The sequence below is a fragment of the Hylaeus volcanicus genome, chromosome 3 (assembly GCF_026283585.1).
Source record: "Hylaeus volcanicus isolate JK05 chromosome 3, UHH_iyHylVolc1.0_haploid, whole genome shotgun sequence".
In the NCBI taxonomy this organism is placed as follows: Eukaryota; Metazoa; Arthropoda; class Insecta; order Hymenoptera; family Colletidae; genus Hylaeus; species Hylaeus volcanicus.
This window is the reverse complement of record NC_071978.1, coordinates 27,381,832-27,405,489: the sequence shown is the minus strand read 5'-3', so window position 1 is coordinate 27,405,489 and position 23,658 is coordinate 27,381,832. Positions and strand designations below refer to the sequence as shown.

Sequence of the window (23,658 nt, the reverse complement as noted above, 5' to 3'; positions counted from 1 at the left end):
CTATTCAAAATTGTTACATTTAAATTGTTCCATTCAAACGCGTCGAATTGGCTCCCTCGCCCACTCCGACGACGAGAAATGATCTTTGCTAGGGAGTAAGTAAACCGTGAGAAATATTACCTGGGTAAGTTTTCTCTTGTTTGTATTCGAAAGCAATTTTTCACAGGAGATTTTTATTTTGATAATACGAAGACGATTCGTCTTTCCTCCGTTACGTATCGTCGATTTAGTTCTTTAAAATAGTTATGCTTTACTACTAGCTGCAACCCGCGGTTTCATCAGTGTGGAATGCTATTTATTTTATAGATAGATAACTGTAGATAACTGTCTTTGGTTTTCCGTAACTCAGATGTTCCTGATTGTGAGTAACGCGATGCCACAACTTTATTTACAAATTTATTATTGAATCGAAACCTTATTTTTATAAGAATAAAATGCAGCATATGTTACTAAGGGATAATGTAGCTTTCTATTTCTGAATACATTTTTCTAGTTGGTTCGGTAGCTCCAGAAATTAACCCCTACGTATGAACAAATGTTACCTCTTTATAGTATTAGCATGGATCGATAGCAGAAATACAGTCGGTATAATATGCACAATGTAAACGTTAAATTGAAGGAAAAGGTCTTTCATCGTTCCCAGACGCACCGGGAGAGATCCGTGTCTGCCAATTTCGGGCTGTAACCGGAAACAGCAATTTCTGAAATACGAATAGCCACCCAGTTCGTTAGCTTTGCGAATTCCCCGGTGGCGGCCGCAAACGTAAACGTAAAATAAGGAAACGCTGAATGAAAGAGCCGAGGAAGATCAAAGCTTGAAACAGAATGCTGGGTAAAGGGAGAAAAAAAGGCAGGGTGTTCGAACGGGGAATAAAAGAGAAGAAAAAAAAAGGAAGGGGATACCGGACGCGTGGGTGGAACAGAGAAACCGGGAGCAGATTCTTTTTCCATTCATCGAATCGTTATGAGTCGTGTAGGTATAAACTAGCAGTTCGATCAGACACGATGGCGATATACGGCACGATATTGCGAGAGGATAGCCCGAAGAGGAGAGTATCGATATGGAATGTTCTCTCATCATCTCTGGCTCTTGTTCTCCGTCTCTGTCCCGCTTCCGGCCGATCCCCTTGTCGCTGTCCTTCTCTGCGGTCTGCGCACCCCTGCGTTCTCTTTCCCTGTTCAGCCACTTCGGAACTTTGAGAGTGCTCCAGAGAAGGTCAACGATACCTCTGGGGATTTTCAGAGATCTGACGACTGAAACCACCGGTGGGATTCGTCACGACTCAATTCGCCGGCGCGATGGATAAAAAAAAAACGAATCGATTGATCCTTGGGTACGGTATCAGGTGAACCAGGTTGCCTACCATCCACGGGTAACAGATATTAGGGAGCGAAGACTGCAGGTTTCACCTTGTATCCACTCGCTTTTATCCTCGATGTTTATTCGTGCTCTTTGAAGGATGAATCGGGAAGCGAAATTTCGCGATCGCCTGCCACTTGCAGTTTTAATACTTTTCGAGATTGGTCCTCTTCAAGCATACGCTGCATGTCGGAACGAAGACGACGCTCCGAGGCTTTGATATGACTTTAATATCTATTGCTATCTAGGGGTGCAGTGGAATGTATTAGGTCGTCCCATATGTCCGTGTCACTTTTTCTTCTGCTACAATATTTTTCCATTCTTCCTGCCAATGTCATTATACCGTTACTATAACATTTCTGTAGTTTTTTTTTTTTTTATTAAATATTGGTTGCAGCACGAACTTATGAGACGACCTAATATAATGTACTGTAAAGCGTAAATTGTAGAAATTAATTCTGGCCCTTTCTAAAGCTAACTTACCATTTATTTATAAAAATACAACCATTCATTTGACTTCTAGCGTTACTCGTATTTGAATGTCAAAGGTTCAAATATAACTTCGCAGTAACCGAATCATTAGTGCCATAGAAGGTATGCACACACAGGGACGGTCTATGTGTTAATAATACACATTGAATAGACTCTTTTAGCGTTCGCACTCCAAAGGAAATCCTTCAGGTTAGGTACAAAGAATGGCTCTATTTCAAAGTCGCGCGTTCTCACTCGAAAGTATTGCAAAATAGAAAGTGTGGATGAAAGTAAAGTCCTTCAAATCGACTCGACCTGTTCTCCGTTTCGCAATTAGCTAACGAATGAAGACGTAACCGTCGCCCTTATTCTCGAGCACACATTTTTGGGTCGTAATTGAGACCCGAAGACACGTTCCCTTGGTACCATGATCGACACAATTATCGAAACAACGCGTGTATCGACACCCAATTGGAATATCGTTGCAGAAACATGCAAATTATAAATTCGTGGCGACCCAACCAAAGGAAGATAATGGGCTCTGAAATGGGACACGAAAGAGGAAACGGAGTTCAACGTTCGCGAAATTATAGTCATTAAATCGTTATGCCAACTCGTCCCTGTTGCTCGCGGCTCGCAAACTCCGTTTTTCGAACCTTCTGTTCCGACGCCTGTGTAAGAATAAATCCTTGTCACCGAAGAAAGCGTAGAACTCGCACGCGAGCGAGAATAATGGAACCGGGGGACTCGATATTCAGCTAGGTATATTCCATTTTCAGGCAATTATCGGTTTGTTTAATCGAACTATTAATTGGATCGGGCCGTGATGTACATCCCGTGCTTGCGACTCAATTGAATAAATATCCGGGAGAACGCGAATTACTCGAACAAGTTTCGCTGTTTTAAAACTCGCCCTCGAAATTGGTTCTGCATACACGTGAGAACGGAATTCGATGATAAATAGAATGCAACCGTATAAAAAGCCTGCGAGGTGCGAGAACTGAACGTCAGTTTTCAGTCTTTATTACAAAACTTGTTACAAAAATGTACAAGACTTCGCGCACACGCAAGAGTTGGAGTACACTTACACTTTACACTTTTCCGCTTTTCATTTCTCACTTTTCCACTTTACACTTTGTGCTTTTTTATATGTAAACTTTATCTTGAATATCAACGTACTCGATTGTTTAATTTCCTACCGAATAGTGCCCACGAGATGGTAAAAAGAGTTTCAAATTTTTAATAAACACACCTATTGGCTAGGGAAAACGAGTTCGTTTCATCTGTAAAAGAAAAGTGTTCGCGCCAAATGTTTATTTCGATATAAGCAAAATTGACGCGTGGTATCAACGAGTCAATTGACGCTGAGCGACGTACAGTTTGATCGCCTCGAGAAGGGGACGTTCCAATGTAAATACCACACGATCGAGCCGCTGGTGTTCGGCCCAAATTGGTCCTGAATTTCGGAAAAATCGTAAACGCCAATCCGCGGTAATACGCGGCATTGAGGCAACGGTCGTCTCTTCGCAGCGGAAATTAATTGCCCGCGGCCCGTCAGATGCACTTTTTCACGAACCACCGAAACTACCAGCTAAAATATCTCGTCACGATACACACTGGCGTGAAAACCGCCCAATTGATGCGGTTGGCTCCATTGTCGAGGTCGAAATTCGACGGTTGCTTCTGCGTTTCGACCAGGCAAACGTGGAAATTGCCGCTCATCGATGACGCCAATGGCAGTGTCAAGAGGAAGCTCGTGACATTGAATGAAAAAATTGTTCTACTTTCACAATATATAGAATCCAATGCCGTATATAGCGTTATCTTATGCAATATGGATGAAAGTTACGGGAAAAATTCGAAATTATATGAAAAGGGTTGTGTTAGTCTACAGCGTCAATTTTCAGGAATTACTTTGGATTTTTTTGTTTAGATTCATCAGTAATTTTTGTACAAGGTATTGCACGTCCCCCCCAAAAAATTCTTGAAAATTCCAGTCAAGAATACTCATAGCCAGACTGTTTACAAGTACGACAAGCAAAGTTTTCGCTTTCTACTCAGCATTTCTACAAAAATGTCCCACGATCAAAAGGTGAAATCTCATCACCCTATTCGCAACGGTTACTCTTATCGCACCTATCGAGTCGTGTTCTCGTAACGTCGGCGTTCAACACGCTCGTTTTATTCGCAACGCGTGCCGTGTCAGCGATGAACAGTCGCCGCGTTAAAAGTAATCCACGTTGCACGGCAATCGGGGGACGCTCGAGTGTTTCGTTCATAAATCGCCGCCGGCGGGAAACTTGAACACTTTGTAGTTTTTATTTCGCGATTATATCTCGTTTCTTCTGGCCGGAACGCGGAGGAAATCGCGTCCGTGCGAGCGAAAAGAGCGGGTAGCGTTGGCGCGTAGGGCGCGTAAAAGTTAAACGCCCCAAGTTTCTGCCGCCCTTCTTCTCCTCCGAGCGAGTGGCTCCCGTTTTTTACGAGCCTCGCGTCCTCTTTCCGGAACGTGCGTGTGCTCTTAATACAGGCGAGTTTGTGTACGACCACTCGTCTGCACGGTTGGAAGAGTTTCGCGAGTCGGGTACACGCGTTCCACCCGCTGTATATCTGTCGGGGCCACGGGAAAACTTCAACGTTATAATTTCTCTTCGGTCCAAACCAGAGACGAGCGAACTTTTATTCGAATAATAGATTACGAGTGAAAGCACTCGGGTATCAATTTATTCCCAAACGTTCGCTCCATTGAACGGCGATAGAGATAACGGCTTTTCCTCGTTCAACCTGGAAAGGGATTTTATTTTTTGAACCGGCAAACCTTGCTGGCAATTATACGAGATAAAGAGAGGGATACGAGGGGGAAATTTGTCGAAAGTGTTCCCTAGAAGTTGTTCAATTAAATGGCGCGTAAAAGTATACGATGTAAACGACTTACGAAGATCTTTAACGTAAAGAAACAAGCACGCGTCCCGATTACGTCGTTAATAGATATAAACGCGATGAAGAAGTTCTTAGAAAGCAAACGTCAAAGATGCGAACAATGCAGCGAAGATCCTTCGAATCTCTACGAACCTAACGTCACGAGCTGAGAATGGAAGTAGCGCGAACGTCGAGAAAACATTCTTCCTCGGAAGCTGTGTTAGCCGGCAACTCTATGGAGGCACTTGGTTGAGTGTTCCAGTTCGTAGGAACTGTATTGATTGCATTATCTAGGCGTTGACAGGGAGACTCGGAACGTCGGCAAAGAAAAATGCAAGGTTCTTATCAGCTCGTTCGGCATGGTACATCGACCGACCTCGGAAGTCGGGACCCCATGGAAGTTGAACGAGTCCCGGTTGCGCGATCGCAGCATCTGGTTGCCACCTATCGCAACCTATTCCAGCGCAGGCACTGGCCTTGTTCTAGCCTCACCTAGCCATGGAAGCATGCACACTCACACGTACATGGAACATGTCCGGAGTATAATACAGGAGAGGCAAAGCCAAGAGTCATTTATGCCGTAGGAGGATGTGGAAACGGGCAGAGAGGAGAGGGTGAACGACAAAGGTGGGGCAATGCTTGAATCCCCAGTCACGTGTTCGCCCACACTCATTCATTTGTTCGGTGACAGTGGTGCTCAACCACGGTGGGAAAGCCGGCCACCCATCGTGGATATGGGTCAATCGTATCTCGCTTCATTTGCGTATATTGGACGAACGACAGCAGCTGATCGTTGTGACGCGTTGGCCAGAGGATTCCTCTGGTCGTTTTAGCTAAGTACTGGGTACCGAAGACCGACGGCTGGTTTTGTACAGGTATTTTCAATGTTTAGGCGAACCGTTCGATGACCGTGAAGGTATCGGGTAAATTGGAGGAAATAGCTTGTATTGACTTGCGATAAGGATTGGGATCTATTTGACTGAGAGCATTAATAATAATTATATCTAGACAAGGCCTGACGGTAAAGAAGTCCTCTGTAAGAAGCTTCTACACTAGGAAAAAATGTCCAACAACTATCCTAGATTTACCGAACGCGACATACTATCGCAAAGTTGCTTCACTCTGGTAGTTTTCCTGTGCACAAGGTCTCCGTGTATGCGTTTGGCGCACCGCAGCTCCGAGGATGTAATTACTATCGCCAACACGAGCATGGGATATTATCGCCACGCTCGCGGGCTTGGATTCGCGGAATTTCGCGTTCGTCGAGCGGAACGAAGGTTTTCCAATGAATCGGATCGCGCATCGATTGGTTCGCGGGAAGAAAACCGTTTTCAAATTTATGCTTCTTCGTTCTCTTCCAACGATACGACGTGATGATACCGGTAATGAGGTGTGTTTTGTACCGTTTACGTACAGATACGTACAGAGTGTCGTAATAAATACGACGCAATCGGAGAGGGAGCGTTCTTCGTGTGAAAACGTAACATTTTTTTTGTTCGAGCTTTCATTATCGAGACCAATAGCTTCGAAGATGTTACGTTTAGATGAAGAAAATTTAGGGAGCACAGTACATAATACTTTTTAGAATCTTTTTCGATGATCAATCCCCCATTTCTCGATTCTGAAACATCTTCAATTTACCAGTGTCTCAAAAACGATAACACTTGCGTAATTAACACTCACAAAACTGCGTAAAGATTAACAGTTCTACAATTCGGCTAGAAGAGATTCTATGCGTGTACGGGGCGCCCGGAAAGACCGATTCGATTTAGCATCCGGAACCTGAGCACGATCCCGAGATCGTTGGCACGATCGGCGACTAACGCCGAAATAATGTATCGGTACGTTTCAGAAACGCGCGACTCACGGGGACCCCCTCTTGTCGGGAGATTTATCGTTAAATCACAGCCACATAAATTTACATGTTAAATCACGCACGTGCGACGGTAAATCAAAACTTCGGGACCGACCCTGTTGCGACGAGCACGGACAAATTTCCACGGCGATATTTATGAGGATATTTTCGAATTAACGCTTTCGCGCGGATCTAGCTATACTGGCCGGTGCGAGATTAATCTAGACATTAAGAAAAGTCGATGATCTCGCGTGTTACAGCTTTGCAAATACGACGATCGAAATAAACTCTTTGGCGTCGAGTGAGTTTGTGGAAACAAACACGATGACCTATGTCGTTAGCTATCGAGTATTTATTTGGTATTAGAATCGGGAGCTTTATTCTCCTATGGTAGCGAAGATCGAGTATTTATATATTTGATGATGAGAATCACTGTGAAACTTTGAAAAGTGTATGTACAGTGATTATCACTTTTGTTATATATGCTCTGCGTACTAACTCTGTTTTTCTTCTGTTATAGGTAAGCACACAGAGCTTCTTTCTATTGGGCACGATTGAGTATACATGGTGAGTCCTTTTTTCATTCTTGACCTCGTTAAAAATTTGAGAATTTTCTACGTCACCTAATATAATAGTTTCGACGTTAAACATTCTTGAAAACTAGTCCGTTCATGAGGGGAGCAGTGTTTGCGTGGCTCAGACGTAACAGAGTCGGGGGATGCCACGCAGAGCATAGAAAAGGAGAGAAAATCGATGGAATCGTATGGGCACGTGGTCCCTGAGAAAGAACGGACTCGCGATTACGCGGTTATACGGGTTGGCGGGGACGGTGGAGGGTGGAGGAGGGTGGCTGAGTACGGGGGAGGATTGGAACGAACCAAATAGAAATTCTGATTTCATTCCAAGACGCGCAGTCGACGAGGAGGTCCGCTCCGAACGGGGAGAAAATGGTGAACAGGGGCGGGGAGAGGGTGGTCGAAACGCAATTTAGACCGGCTCAAATATAGATGTCAAGATGTTTACTATTAGTTGGACTCGGTCCAAGTCTACTTCGCGCTGGATTTCCGTATGCGACCCTTGTATTCCACAGCCATTGGGTATGCACCACTTTTAGGTGTTGTTAACCAGAAATGCGATTGGAATAAAAGCTTGTAATTGGCTCTTTCGGTGATCTTTTATGGGACGTCGTTCCGTTTGTCTTTATCGTGTTCCGTTTGCCTCTTGAATTACTTGTACAGCCGTTTGCTGAAGGACCGTTACTGGGTCGTTGAGCAACTTCCATCCGATTTTGGATTTCTGCTCGGGGTAATCGTAACCGATCGGAATAAAGGTCTTTTATCGACGTAAGCGCCATTCGCTTCGATACAATTTTATCGACGCGATGGGAGATCCGCGAAGGATTCATTTTTTATTTGTATTTTTTATAATCAATACAATACCGTTCCCGTTCGATGACGTCGTTGTTATCGAAGGTATTTTCTCGCGAAGATAACGCAACGGTCGAATAAATTGTGGACCAAACGAAGCGGCTAGAATGAAATTTCTTTTTACAGAAGAAATCTTTTGTTAGTCGTTGTCTTCTTTGATATAAATCAGATTCAGATCATTCATAGTGTTATTATAGTATCAGCTGTGGCCCGATGTAAACGAGCAGAGGAGTCGAGTGTAGGAAATGAAATGGAACGATCACCTCGGGCATCAGGAGCTGCGAGGTTCTGGGGCCACGACAGTTACGACGACCGTACGTAAGACGAGCCCGATGCTTGTAACAGTACCGCGTTTCTGATTTTAAAGCTTTCGATACTATAAATTGGCGAACTTCATTATCGTTCCCGAGCGATCCGAGTGCGATCCGAAAGACCAACGGCCGAGGCCCGTCTCGGTCGAGGGTCTCCGGAGATCCACGGTTCCGTTTAGCCGAAGAGGACAAGACGGAGAGGAAGTCCAGCTCGTCGCTTTCTTTTTGCTCGATTGTTCCCCTCCGTGCTGTTCTTTTCCTTCGGGCGACTGCACAGGGTGAACTCTCTCGACGGAATCTCGCCTCTCGCACGGCAAACAAGTATACCCGACCGCGAATCACCGCGCCTTTATCGCGTGTTTCCCGCAGAGCGATTTTTGCTCCATTTAACTTTGATTATAAGTCGTCTCGCATTACACGGGGCTCTAGCCCGCAGCTTAAGGGACGAAATCACGCTTGGAAATCTACGGGAAGTTCGTGCATTTCGTGTCTGTATGCTCAAGAAATCTACCGTGGCTAAAGACTTCGCTATCTCGTTTGTACAAGCCGGGCATCTTTAAGGGATGATTTTCGGAGCGCCCGGACCCTCCCTTCGTTCTTCATTTATTTATCACGAAAGAACGTCGGAGACGCGTGGCACGAAGCGATTCAACCCTTCGCCATTCATGCGAAAACGTAGTCTCGAGCTAATCGCTGATCACTTCCTGCACGCTCGTGGCCTACTCTGCCCGTCGCGCTTCTCACGAGTATCTCGCGAAAACGAGAGAAGCGCTTATTCAACGGTTCGTCCCGTCTTCGCTTCCCTCGACGGCGTTCTCGTCATATTGGACCGCGTAGGTTGCATCTCGTCTCATAACGCATTAAATACGTCTTCCTCCGTTATCGCGCGCGCGGCACGTTCATCAGCTTGCGCCCCGAGTTTGTCAGATCCCTGACCCCCGATAAAGGAGTCCATGGCGGGCCCTGCACCCGGTATAAATACCGCGGTGGCCGTTATTCGAGAACGAGGGCCCGATGGATCTTCTTCGCGGCTGTTTCCGCGTGAAGTAAATTTTCCTCGTGGCGGTCGTGCGTGAGCTCCTCGGTTGGACGTCGCTCGAAAGAAACCACGTGTGGCCGCGTGTGATGCACGAATGCATGCCACGCACACCGCGAACGCACGTGCACAACCGCGCACAACGCCTACGCAACTCGCACGAACACACGGAAGCCTCGGCGTCGCGGTTGCGCTACCGCCTCGCTATCTGATCGCTCGTAACAGCCTCGACGGACGTTGCATCCAAATGCGCGTCGGCTTTTTCTTCTTCCGCGATTCTTCGCGTTGCTCCTCGCTCGGATTATGGGAATCGCTCCCGTGTCTGGCGGGGAGCTTCCACTCGCGACGAATGGCGTCGTTTGCATGCATTTCGGAGGGAAATGTTAGTTAACTTGCGCGGTGGGCGTGCATCGCCGGCGTAGCGGGCTACCGAGGAGATGCAGATCATTTTCTGTGATTACGCGCCGTGGCGAGTGTGTGCATGTGGAAAGTATTTCAGGAGACGATTAGTCGGGTCGACCTAAAAATGGTGCGGGGGACGTCGAGAATGAAAAATGAAAATACTTATACCCGCGATCAATTTTATCTACACTACTGATGTTATTCTAGTAAAAAAATGCAACGTTTACACACGTCTCAAAGATAGCGATAAAATTCTATATCGGGCTACTTCGCGTCCCTATCTGTAAAAGAGATTAAGATTTTGAGTATTCCTTCGACCAACAGAAATTTTAAGAATAGTGTTTGATAAATGTGTCGATGCATATTCCCAAGCGATAGTAGCGTTTTTTAGGTACGAGATATACCAATTTATCTCTATTCTTGAGCCCTTTTTCTAAGACCGCAGCGATACGGTGTCCCAAAGCTGTTTAGATTGCAGCTGCTGAAATACTGGGATTATCTTCCACTCGCTCGCAGCTTGAGGACCTAATAGGGTCACAACGATCCCTAAATTCTGGGGGAACGTTGCTACGAGTATACATTTCTACATCTGTCGAAAAATATCGTACGTAAAAATTGAAACAAATTGCTCTCGTGCTCAAAGGTGCATCTTTATTCTTGAAATTTTCATTCTTCAAATTAATCCTCTCAATTTCACATAACGAATATTTAAAATATTCAATGAACACGGAATATTTACTTCCCGTATAATGTATAACGAATATTCTGTACTTACATTTTCCACCAGTGTTTTGTGTAACGTTGCTCGCATTTGCTTCTCGTTCGGAAGTTTTCGAGCAGTTCATGGTGAAAAATAAACGCTTAAATTTATCGAATTATTCAGACATCGCGAAGCACTCGATCACATCGCAAACATATTAATCTTTATTCGTATTGTTTCTATTCGGACGGGGTTTGTTGACTGCCGCGCTTTAATATTTTACCGGTGTTTCCATGGCGGATACCGTTGCAGTCGAAACACGAAGGGTGGAATGGAAGGGTAAGTGGAGCCTCGAGGCGAGCTTGATTCTCGCGCATTATCTCGATTTAAAATCAACCAGATAAGCCGATAGCGGCTTGAGCATGTAGCCTGGTATCTCGCGTTCGACGTTAATGAAGTCTGATTTCTTCCAAAGTCGCTTATTACACGCTAATGGTTCTGTTTATAGTGGAAGGAATCGGTATTATACTTTAAGCAAAATTCCAATATCCACCTTCTCCGTTTACATTTTACTTTCTATACGAATTAAAAAAGTGGCCTTTTGTATATTGTAATAAATCAAATCAAATCTGTATTCTTTAATTTTTTATTCGCTTTAATATTTATGAATTGCAAGTTGTAATGGTCAAGGTACATAAATTTTGTTTCGTCAATCTCACTCCATGGAGTACCGAAGACGTTGCACGACGTACAACTTAATCGCAATAATTTTTGCTACGAACATGACTCTAGTTTTGTTCGAGCGTTAAGGTTGACTTGCACAATGAGTTGTACGCACACGCAACGATTCGCAAGCAGTCATGACTTTAGAATAACGCGACAGTCGCGTAAGTAGATGAAATTAGTGCTTCAAGATAAGTGCTATTAACCACCTGTTCCATTCACACTCTATTTCTCACCTATATGAATTAAAAGCCTTTCACTATCTATGATAAGTAAAACCGACCTACAGTTCTTTTATTTTCTTTTTCTCTATCAATTTAATATTCACACATGCAGGTACATTAAGGTACATAATTTTTCTATAGTATAGATACGATTCAAGTACAAAAAGTTCGTTTCACTTTACCAGAAGATTGTCAAATGAAATCCAGCTACCACGAGTCACCGCTACACGCAATACCGATCGCTTCGCGCGTTGAAAAAGTTAATTACAGTAATTTTTGCACCGAGCGTAACTCCAGCTTTGTCCACGCGTTCAGGTTGACTCGCACAGCCGAAGGTATCTCCTATCCATATGCAACGATCCACGTCTATTTATGAATTCAGAAATACACGATACTGTTCGCATGATAATCGACGAGAAGTATTCGTGTTCGAAGCTGGACTAATCACCATACTCGACTCGTCACGTGATCGTACGTACCGCTTCGCCGTCGCGAGCATGTACGAATGACTCGGTTCTTCGCGTTTTTGCATTTCCCTCTGCCAATACGGGAAGATCGTTCGATTGTTCATATAAAGAACGCCGGATCAAACTACGAGTAAACGATGAATTCAGCTCGTAGAGGCAGTGATTCAGAAATGTCGATATTCAACGGTTCGAACGCGCGAATGTTTATACAGCCATACATGTACGACGATCGGAAAACACTGAATTCAACGGAATTGACAGTCGTGTCTCGTGATTTACCTAACAAGTAACATTTTTGAGATAGTTTGTACGCGACACGATACGTTTTCCATGAATTTTATTCTATCTTTGACTCATTCTATGCGTATATTACGAAGTGCTCTATTTATTTTAATTGCAACGAGAATCGTTTAAATATCATCGCTTCCTACCGAGTACGTACATTTAAATATGCAATCCATACGTTTCACCTTAAGATGAAATTCTGGTATAGCGATACGCGAAACAAGGCAAGAGCATTAGGTAAAAAGGCCACTCGAAATTCGACTCCCTCGGTGACGGTTGACGCAAAGATGGAATACTAAACGCGACGAATACTGAAACGGAAGGATCTCGTTGTTTGCAGGTCGCGGCGTAGACAACCTCGTGGAAGACTAATGAGATTCAGCTTCCTTTCTTCATTAAGCCACCTACTGCGGCTGGCAAACAGGCTGTCGCGGCAGTGATTCTCATTCGTTGATGTTTCTAAACGTCACGGAAGTAATTTAACAGCAACCACCGACGGTGTCGATGCCTCCCGGCCGAAACGAGTGTTTGCCATCGGATTTTAATATGGCCGGCTCTGTTTAACGCACAGCCAGCTCTGAGAATCGCTGCGGCCAGGGAACGGGCTCGTAAAGAAGGAATAACGCACGTGGAGCACGGAACAGCGATGTTGCACGGTTATGTAAGCGACGATAAACATAGTTTCAGCGAGGCGATGAGACTTCCTTTTCTCTCGTGTCCGCTCGCCCTCGTCGACGGTGAATCTCATTCGAAACATTGCACGGAACAAGTTATCGTTAACTTATCTATGGAAATGCAATACCTTTTCGCGGTGGGACTGCACTTGGCTACCGTGTTGCGTTCGAATATCCTGTTGGCGCGTTCGAGATGGTCGTTCTGTTCTTCGGGGAACGACGTGGAAAACTACGATGAAATGTAATGGAAGCGTATAACAAGTTCCTTTTCAGAATGCAGTGTTAATTTATAATAAAAATTTGATTTTAAATATCATAGATAAAAAACTGAGTTTTAGTTAGTTAACACTGCGTTTCAGTTCCGTCTGAACGCAACACTTACGCTCCCAGCTATACAGCTGCCCGCGTGAGCAAGAAAAACACGGCGACAAGAAAACTCGATCATCATGGTCGAACAATCCGCTGGTATTGTATATTTTCTGATCGTGCATAGGCTCTTTCTCTATCGGTGGCTTTGGCGCGAGCATCGAGTCGCGCGACACCGACAAAAAGTTGAATACGCTTTCAGGCGTTAACAGTTTTGCAACTACTCGGTTTTCGCGTATATTCGCAGTTCATTCCGAATCGATTGCTACGATCAGAAAAAAGATCTACTAGTCGCTGCACAGGTTTGCCTTTGCCCGCTATTTTGGACTCGATTTATTGTAAAACTGTAAATCATTGGTCGGGCATGATCTGTACCGTTTTAACGCCCCATATCGGATTACGTTTGATCGCATCTTTGAATTTATTTTTGAGCGCAGCGTTTCGGAGATATTTGAATGAACGGATTTTCGAAAGCGGTTTTTGCTGAACGCTCCCTTCGCAGAGGTTCGCAGTGAATTTTGCTTGCGTGTAATTTTGTGTTATCGGAGTTCGAATTATCCAGGAACTTTCAGGGGATGAATGCATGGAACGATATCGGTGGTGGTGTTAGTAAATATAAAAATTTCGTTTGACACATTGTATCGAGGTTTGAAATTTGTGAAAAAATAACGATATTCCATGCTTGTCTTCTATAAAAAATACACATCAATTTACATAATTTCGCTTAACTTTTCTTTATTTTACGCTTTGAATTCTAATACTACATAATTTTTTACGAATATTAGTGAAATAGTCTACGATTAACGATTCCAGCGGGCCAGGAACCCATCTGGTTATCGTCGATAGCGTAGCTCGCGAATCATTTTCATCGTACTCCATAACTTCACGTGGCCGACGTCCGCGATGACATATCGGCCCGATCTAGAATGCTCAACAAGAAATCAAACGAAGATTGGAAGTAAATTACACGCACCGACGATGCATCGCCGGAATCGCTCGATAAATTAACTTAATGGTCGGAGTTATGCAAGCGGAGGCTAACCCATATACGTCAGCGACCAAGGGGGACGCCGATTTTATATCTTCCTTAGAATCGTTTTCAATCTGCCGCAATAAAAGTCGCGCTGGCGGTTTTCCTTCGCCTCTCGGCGAGCCTGCTTCGCCATCGGCGTAACACGAATTTCATTAAACACCAATCGCGTAGAACTTTCCAAGTAAACGACGATAAATCGTAACCGTACGATCGTTAAGTCGGCGTTACAAGCTCCCTGGTTGGGTTCTTTACTGCGATCGTTGCGAACCAAACGGACGATGCGAGATATTCGATGCGAGATATTCGATTCGAGAGCGCTCGAGAAACGTGTCACCGAATCCTTCATGGCCACTTTTACTTTAAGCGACCTTTCCAGGCGAAAATCAGGTGATCTACAACTGCTGGGAAGAACTTCCTGAAACAAAGTTACCGCGCCTGTGGCAGGACCGGGGAGTTCGTAGGTTATCGGAGGCCGACGATGTTGGCCGTGGAAGTCGATCGGACTCTGCGATGAACGCGAAACTTGCTAAGAGTCCGAGTTGGATTCACTTTGCGCGCGTATTCTCGACCGAGAGAAAACTCGGCTCTCTCGAGATTTTGATTTTTGGTACGCGACAGGCCTGTTTGATGATTTTTGTTAATTGCGAGTTGGGCGCGCGAGTGTTCCTCGCGTAAAGCGAACTAACTCGGGGCTGTTCGACGACAGGCTTCCTGGAAAATACGGACAGCTCGTACTGGGATCCATATCGCCACGAAGGAGAAACGATCGTCGTTAGGAGCGCCATGGCGCGTTCACCGTTTCGTGACCTACGTTCGATCATCGAGCATGAATCGTACGAACGAGTCGGTGACGTTGTTATGGTCACGGACGTGTACTCGGTCAATTAAAACGCAACTCTGCCGTGATTAGCCATCGTCCCATCAATCGTTACGGACGACTACCAATCCCTGATACTTGTTCGACACTTTTAACCCTGTAACCTTAGTAATGCGAGTTTGAATTTTAGCCACGTTTTGCGAAATCTGTCCCGATGTGCTCCGGTGGTTGTTTCCTCGGCCTGAAAATGATAAAAATAACGCGTTCGCGGTGTCGGGAATGTTCGAGGCTAGGTTTACGAGCGAGCGACGCTCGTAGCCGCGCGAGTACACCGAGGGCGACGCCGGATTATGGCGCGGAGGGGATCTGCGGTCGGCAGGTCGCGAAATTATACCGTAAAACGAGAACAAAAGAGCGAACGGTTCATACGTCCGTCCAGAGAAATTTTATGGCGCCGCGGGGCCCCCGGGGGGAATGCAGTTTAACATCAATTAAACCGTCTAAAAGCTGCCTCGCTCGGCAACCGGCGGATTAATTCTCTTATTTAACGCACGGTCTTTTTACACTTGTTCTCCTTCACGCGGTTTCTACGCATCCCCCCTGCCCCTATCCTTTTGCGTTCTCACGTGTCCCGGTTATTGGACCTCTTTAACATACGGATGCTGCTAACCATCACCGAAAGTTGCTCACCACTGCTCCGGATTAAATAATTGGATTTCCCTTACGTAACCATTTAAATTATATTACACGTGTAACTCTCCTGTTCAGATATCAACGTAAAAGAACCCTGGCTCTTAGGCCACTTTGCATCCTGCTGGAACTCTACACGTGGATCTAGTACCGTCTTATTGTACCAATACCTGATTGGCTTAACAATAATTCGTTTAGAACTAGTATTATCAGGTAGACACAAACGCGTCCCCAAGTAGAAATTACCGATTCCCAGTATCTTCACCTGAGGCGCGCGAGCATTCTCTTGGCCAACCGTAGAGGTCGAAGAAAGAGGCCACGCCGTTTACGCTAAGTGCATGTTAAACTACACGTGTCGCGTTGCATATTCGCGTTAATTTATCATTAGAACGCGCATTGCTCGCCGCGAATTATCGATATTTATCGGCAGCCGTGTCTCCAGTTCGGAACAACGCTGGTCTTTCCAACGCGCAGGTGTCCCGTTACGATTTCGAAAGAGTCACGTACACCGGCTCGATAATTTCTGTTGCGCAAACATATAAACCCCTCGCTGTTCGTTCGTTGCGCTTGAACCACGGCAGAGGGGCGGGGGGGGAGAGACGGCGAAAAAAAAAAATTCGATTTTTTCCCGCCCGAAGCGCGCTTGAGCGCGACTTATCGACGTCTCGCGAATCGTAAACCAGGCGGGAAACGACGCGATAAAAATTCATCACGTGTTAAGAGGGAAAAACCGACGGCCAGAGGCGCGGAGACGCGGGGAAACGGTATCCACTTTACTCCGGGCCCCGTGATCCTTTGCGTCGGTATCATTTATGACGTTTAAAAACTCGTTAAAAAGTTGGCCGATGCGAACCGGTATAGATCCTCGTCGTTTTTACACCACCGCCTTGATCCACGCTACTTTCCGCGCGACCCTTCTCCGCCTGGCATCGGGATTATAAAAGTTTGATAAGGCGATAAATAATTATCCATCGCGAGCTGTGGGCAACTTTTGAATTGCTCCACAGTTTTCCAACCCCCCAACCCCTTTCTGGCGTGCTCTTTCGCTTTTTCCTTCTTTCGCTATCGTTGCTCGCCTTCCTCCGCTTCCTCGCGGGCTGCCTCCCCCCCCACCCCCACCCCCCGATTGATTCACCGTCCTCTCGTGATTTTTAAACCGTGACCCAAATTGTGATAACGTGTCAACAAGATATCGATACAAGGAACATATCGGCAAGTTCATTTCTCACAATTTTCTGTGTTTCGCGTCATTTGATAAGTTAAAGTTTTGTTTCCAATTTTTCAAACTTTTTAGAAGAATCTACTATCTCACCTAACAATCTCAAATCAATGAACAAAGTAACAACGTGAATCTTTAAAGAGTTCTAGCCAGTCGACGACAGTCACTCTGCTTGTACGTGACCAATCAAATATAATGACGGTTACTCGCTCCAAAGGTTTGTACGATAACCAATTCTCGGGTTCCACCCCGGCAGCAGTTCCGCTTGCAGATATTACACATTTCGTTACACTCCAATCATGCCTGAAACCGTAAGTTGCAATTTCGTCTTCGAGCCCTCGTGTTGCATTTTAACCTTCAACCGTGTTGCATTTCTTAGAATCTGAATAACCGGTTCGAAACGTGCGGCGTAAGTAATTACATAGGTAGTGTAACTCCCCGCGCGTGCGGGAGTCATTAAAACTGAATTGGTTCTTGCGGATATCATTGTGCAGGCGTACTTGCTTGACATCTCCCAGACACCCGACATCGAGTTCCTTGCGTTCATCCTGCATCCCAGTTGTTTACGCCTCAGGGGTACACTTAGTAGCACGAAACTTGTGGATACTACTACAGTTACACGAAAGACACCGGGTATTCAAATGGTAGAATGTCATTGGTCGCGTGTATTCTACCAATTAGGACTGTAAACGTCAAAGCGCGGCTGCGGTATGTAGCGTGGGTATGTCTCGTTGTTGTCGAATGTATCCCTTAGGCGCAAACATCCGAGCTGCGCACGGTACCCATTCTACGGTTTGAAATCCACAACTGTAGATCAAGTGCATGTTCATCGAAACATTGTTTCTTGTAGGCAGTACAGTAATTCTTTGTTTTGAATTTCTTTTGAACACAAAACCGAACGAGGATCTTGGGAAATCATGTACATCCAGAAACGAACAGTCGAAACTCAATCACGTTCAAAAACAATTGTAATCGTCGAATCTTGGACTTTTATCTTCCTCTGTCACCAATTCGTGACAAAATCGATAAGGATAAAGACTGGACCAGACATTCGCCAAAGCACTCGTCGATTCGAGGAACGAATAAATCTTCCACGAAAGCGCTTCACTTCCCTCGGAAACGTGGAGCGGGTCATCCGAAAGTTATATGTAATAAGTTCCTTCCTAACGCGCGGAACCGCGGGCGTATAACGCTTCTGGGTGTAAAATTAGAGCCTACGGAAGGAATCACGGTCGTTCCTCTCCGTTCGTAGTCGAAAATCCACAGGAGCGTAGGTTCGAGTTCCCAGTCACGAAGCTCGATGGCAGTAAAGCTCAAGGAGCGAGGCGCGGTATGGATACGACAGCGAATATCGTCTACGTCGACATAGGACACGAAGGAGAAACTCGTTGCACTCGTACGCCGAGAAGTTCAACCTTGTTCAACCTGCGCGGCGTGCACCAACTCGGGGGAGCTGGCAAGTTTGACGGTAAACCGAGCCTGGTACGGGCGCGAGAAGAAAATCCCGAGAACCAAAAGCGGGAAGTAGTAGAAGCGGAACGAGGCAAGGAAGACAGGATGAAAAAGTCACCTTTGCGCCGTAGTTGCCCGTAGTCGAGTAGAGATCAACTGGCAAGGACACTTCTTCGAAAGCAGTTCGTGCTAAGTACTATACAAATAGAGTGATTGAATTCGACAGTAGAGGACAGTTTAAGATATAACAAAAAAAAAAGAAAGAAAGAAATTAGCAAAAAAGAGTACGGAGGTGTAGGAGTTATTATGCAGGGATAACCTTATCTTCTATGGCGACCAAGTAGGACAATCCCCAAAAAGGCTCGACTAAACAATTCAGTCCCAGATCGTCGCTACGACCAACAACCACCCCCAGCACGAATCTTCCCAAGCACCAAGCCCTTAACGTCGCCATCCCAACCGATATCGTCCATACCGAAACTCCGCAATCTTAAAGTGGACGTTACTTTCCGGGTGGATCGGTGGTCGAGCGAGTCTAGACAATAGTCTTAAGACGGCGAATCGCGCGGAAAGGAGCGCGACGGGAAAGACAAGAGGGTGGAAGGACGAGGACGTCGGCTAGTGCCGAAGGGGGTGGCAAGGGTGCGCGGACAAGAGAGGGTAAATCGTTGCATCGGTAATGGCCGCCATTGTGGCTTGATGAGGCGGCCGTGTGTGCGTGTACGTGGGCGGCTGGCATTGTGTGGCTCCCATCCAGCATTCAGACGGCGGAGTCGCGAGGGCGGGGGTTAGGGACGGCAACGTGTATTTCAGGGGTGGCACGAAACGCCGGCGCTATCGGTCGGCGCAGGATAGTAGGTAGCTCCACGGATTATGCAGAGCCGTGCGCGGGTCTCTGTCGCGGGGAACAGAGACAACGACAGGAAGCTGAAAAAGGGTGGAACAGAGACGGAAGCCAAGTCAACACAAACGCGAGCACGCGTAGTTGTACAGCCGGCGCGAGCGAGTCGTCTAGCCGAGCGTTTTGGTAGCGCTGGGATGAACGGAGAGCGGACGATCAGCTAGAGAGACACGGGCTCTCGCGGACCGTCGGTCGCGGGACAATTTATATGCTAATTTATATGCGCTTAATAACGATGTCCGACGGCGCTCGACACGCCCTTCGGACTGCGAGCGGTTCGATCCATCGGATCGCTGCTACTGGGAATCTTATCGTCTATTGCTTGTCTGTACTTCGAGTGAGGAATCACCTTACCTGGTTAGGAATAGTGAATGGACTGGGTTTACGGTGTGAATGTAATTTCTCTGGCGCTTTTGTGGTCGAGTATGTCTTTGAACACTTTCAGGGAGCGTTATTCTTTCCACGAGTATTCGCTTTTTGACGCACATCGACGCGACGTTGGGTCGAATTAACGATGACGATGGACGGCGTCCGGGCTTCGAGCGACGACAGGTTATTCGTTGTTGTTCGTCGGTCGGTTCCGTGTCGGTGATTGGATAATGAATGAAAACGGTCGTCGAGTAATGCGCGCTGTATGTTAATTGAAAATAAGCACGCCACGAACGCGCAAATTACGGTGGAGCGTGGCCGAACGAGTGTTCGCTTCGAAGAACTGTTATTGGCAAGTAAAGAGGCGACATGCTAGTTAATTTTAAGAATCTGAAGAATCTGACATGCAAATATTTTACTTACAATTAGAGCTGTACATTGATATAGTAATTAAATGTCACCGAGTAGAAAAAAAAAAAAGAAACATCCACAGCAGTTACAAAATATAAAACCCACTTGATAACATCTTAATTAATTAGTTCAACAGCCAAACACGAGATAAGAATTTTATTATCTCCTTTTATACCGAGTTTATGCCTAGTCTCAAGACAGTTTTCTTAACGCAAGAAATTTCATACCGAATCGATGACTATGTAGTGTTTATTTTAATAATTAAATGTACTTTTCCAGGAGTTTGATATTTCAATGTTCGGACGCTTGCATTAATGAAATTGGCCTTTGCACATTAACCAAACACCGAGCAATGCTTTTCGGTTTTCATTTCTTTAAATGGATTCTTACGCAAACTTCTAGCGCGTTACTTTCTGTTTATTCTACTGGTTTCTTCCGCTCTGTTTGAACAGCAATCTTGTTTACTTCTACGCGATGACTCGTTTCAATCTACAAATGGATTTATCTCGGGAACACGTGTAATCGGACAATATTGTCGATAGCGATGTCATGTATGCCCGGTTGAAATACAAATAGACAGTTTCATATTATATTTGAGGTAACACTTTTTCGAGTTTGTGACAACCTTCCGTTTGATCGGTAAACCTTTTGGCTATGGAGCACGGATAATAGTCTTGGCGTACATTCAATCAAGTTTCACGTTGATCACGCAGTAGATACAATTTGGTACGGAATTGTGAAACAAACAACGACAAAGAATTATTTTTAATCATTTTCATCAATTTCCAATGAATTTCAGATTTTATTTCGTTACTTAAGGGCATCTTCCACTCTGGAACATCGAAAAAGGGTGATGTGAATTTCTTACTAAAATATCATCGAGTTCAGCTTCTTCAAACTCCTCGTATTTATTTACGTACATTTGAAGAAAAATATATATGCTTTATGCCGATCTGTACATCTAAAGAAGACTACATAATGCGATTAAAAATTTTCATGTGAATGTATTCAGTGAATGTAAAATGCCTCCAAGACCTACGTTCTATTTATTCTTAAATATTGGCAAGCAAGGATCCAATGTTTGACGTATCTTTCATTAAGAAATATTCATTTTTTTTATGCTGAAGTCTCTGAATAAAAAACGCAAGCACGTAGTGTCTTTAATTTTTTAAATTCTATTCATTCGAAGCGGAAAAAACGCGCACAGTTTTACGTGTCAACGACCGACACAGTTTCGCGAAACACATTGGAAAGAACGAATGATTTCAAAACGGAATTTTCAGCCCGTGAGTAATCGATATCTGTCACGATACGATTGCAGGTTGCGACTATGGTAAAATTCGAGGTTACCCACGTCGAATTCTTACGTAAGGCGACCATAGTTGCAAAAGTGAGATTGGTACCTTTCGATACTGTCCGTGCTTTTCATGCACAACCATAGTCTTTAATCTCGAAGCGGCGTAATTGAAGACTGTCGGGAAAACAGTCCGCGTGGGTTATTTTTATTGTCCCCAATTATGCACGGTTTGTGTAAAGTGTGGCTTTCTGTACCTATGGCGAATTGTTCGTTTCGTCGTGCGGTGAACGTCCCAGTTATTCATGTACATTTATATTAAATTGGGGAAGTACGATGACCGCTATAAAATAAAAGAGCGACATTATAATCAGAGCCACGGTTTATTTCGAAAACGTAAAATCTACGATTTTTAGAATTATTGAAATAATTTTTGCGATACTCTTTTATGCTTCTTCTATCTTCGAATATTGAAGACGTTAGATTATCTCAAAAGTACAATCTTAACTACTACAAATAAAACATGTTTCCACTAAACCGTAAACAGTCATATCATCGAAATAAATTGGATTGACGTCGAAATTTGGCGCACTTACCTTAATTGCGGGGGAATTTCGCGCGCCAGGCACGCTCGGGGGACGCTGTAACCGAATCATTTAATGAACGCGTCGTAAAAATGATCGGGGGCGCCGTGTAACAGGTTGTAGCGTGCGAAGTAATTAAAGGTGCTTTAATTAATGGAGTTTTGAATACGCGGAAAGGTAAGCGGACCCCAGCGCTTCGACGATATCAGCTCGTTAACCCTTTGACTGCGGGATGATTTCTGCTGGAAATTCCAAGGAGCGCGTCACTCGAACATTCGAATTTAAACAAAATATCACCTTGTACAGAGAATGACAAGACTTTTATTCAAAACTTTTTATTCACAGTTTATTCGTCGGACATAAATAATTTTTATTTTTGAAACTAAACGTCGGATGAATACACTGTAAATATTAAGAAAATGCTGTGTTTTTTAAAATTTGATTCGACGAATTTAAAAATTTCTCTGAGCTCAATTTTCGAGGACGGAAATATGCGCCGTTTGCAGTCAAAGGGTCAAGGGGATCGTCGGTGTTCAGCGCGGATAAAAATTAGCGAGCCGCGTTTACGAGGACCTGTCTGATTAATCACGGTTGCTTTACGACGGATAAAAAAAAAAAAAAAAATCGCCAGCGAAAAAACGGTTGGCATTATTCTCCCCATATGTTGGCGAGTCGTTTAATATATTTGAAAAAGGGGAAGAACTTGGAACTTTCCACGGGGAGCATCCGTCGAATGAACTTCGATGATCTCGATGGAGTTGCTCGGAACGGTGCTTTCAACTTCGCCCGAAATCCCAGGACAAACATGTCGTACGATTTTCCCAATATATCTGAAAGTTTCAAAAACTGCGTTTCTGGGGAAAAACGACTTTCGTAGCGTCGAGACGCGTATCGCGATGTTTCTGTCCCTTTCCGCTGGAACTTGAGCAATTTCAGCGAAGTTCCACGGGCGAAGAGCACGGATAAAAATCGAAACATCGCGCGGAGGGCGGACGATCGGCCAAACTATGTAAAAATTCAGGAATCAATCTTTTTACCCATTCGCTATAGGCGGATGTGTACGTGGCGGTGTTATCTAACATTACTGGAAAACGAATGTTGCGCAATGGTTGCGCGATTACATTTATTGGGTCACTGACTTCGGCTCGATACCTCGAGGGAAACAATCGACTAAAAAGTAGCTACATTTGGATGGGGAATTTCAAGTGCTTTGTTTCGCAAAAGAATTATACGTTGCTCTTATTAAAATAAATCTTGCGATATTTGGCATCAACGCTTCTGAAAAAGCACCTTTCAATAAATTTTCCCTGATTGTATCCAAGGGTATGTACAATTCATCCCTATAATGGGTCAGATAACATAGCATCGAAGAATCCTTTAGTCACTTAGGGTAAGCACGTCGATTATAACGGGAAATCCGAGACTTATGAATCGAACCCCCCATTACGCAGTTAGAAGCGTTCCCATCAAATTACAGTGCGGAGAAACGATCAAACCCTGGGTAGATTCGGTCCACGCTAATTGATGTATAGACTCCAACGTGCAAGGTACCAAGATGCGAAGGTTGGATTCCCCCCTGAAAGGTTGGACCACCCGGTAGGGGAACCCGAGGGGCACGTCATCGAGCCTCCACTCTTGTTTGCTCAGTCCTCGTTTAAGAAAGGGCAC

General features: G+C 44.9%; 1 protein-coding gene and 1 long non-coding RNA gene across 7 annotated transcripts in view; both read left to right on the top strand.

The window, feature by feature from the left end:
* LOC128873116 (RNA-binding protein Musashi homolog Rbp6) overlaps positions 1-23,658 on the top strand; it is a 760,808-nt gene that overhangs the window by 72,571 nt on the left and 664,579 nt on the right. The window lies entirely within an intron of this gene.
* The window catches only part of LOC128873125 (uncharacterized), a 190,623-nt gene that overhangs the window by 22,856 nt on the left and 144,109 nt on the right, over positions 1-23,658 (top strand). The window contains exon 2 of the long non-coding RNA XR_008456333.1: positions 7,126-7,172. This is a non-coding gene — a long non-coding RNA (uncharacterized LOC128873125). The remainder of the gene's footprint in view (positions 1-7,125; positions 7,173-23,658) is intronic.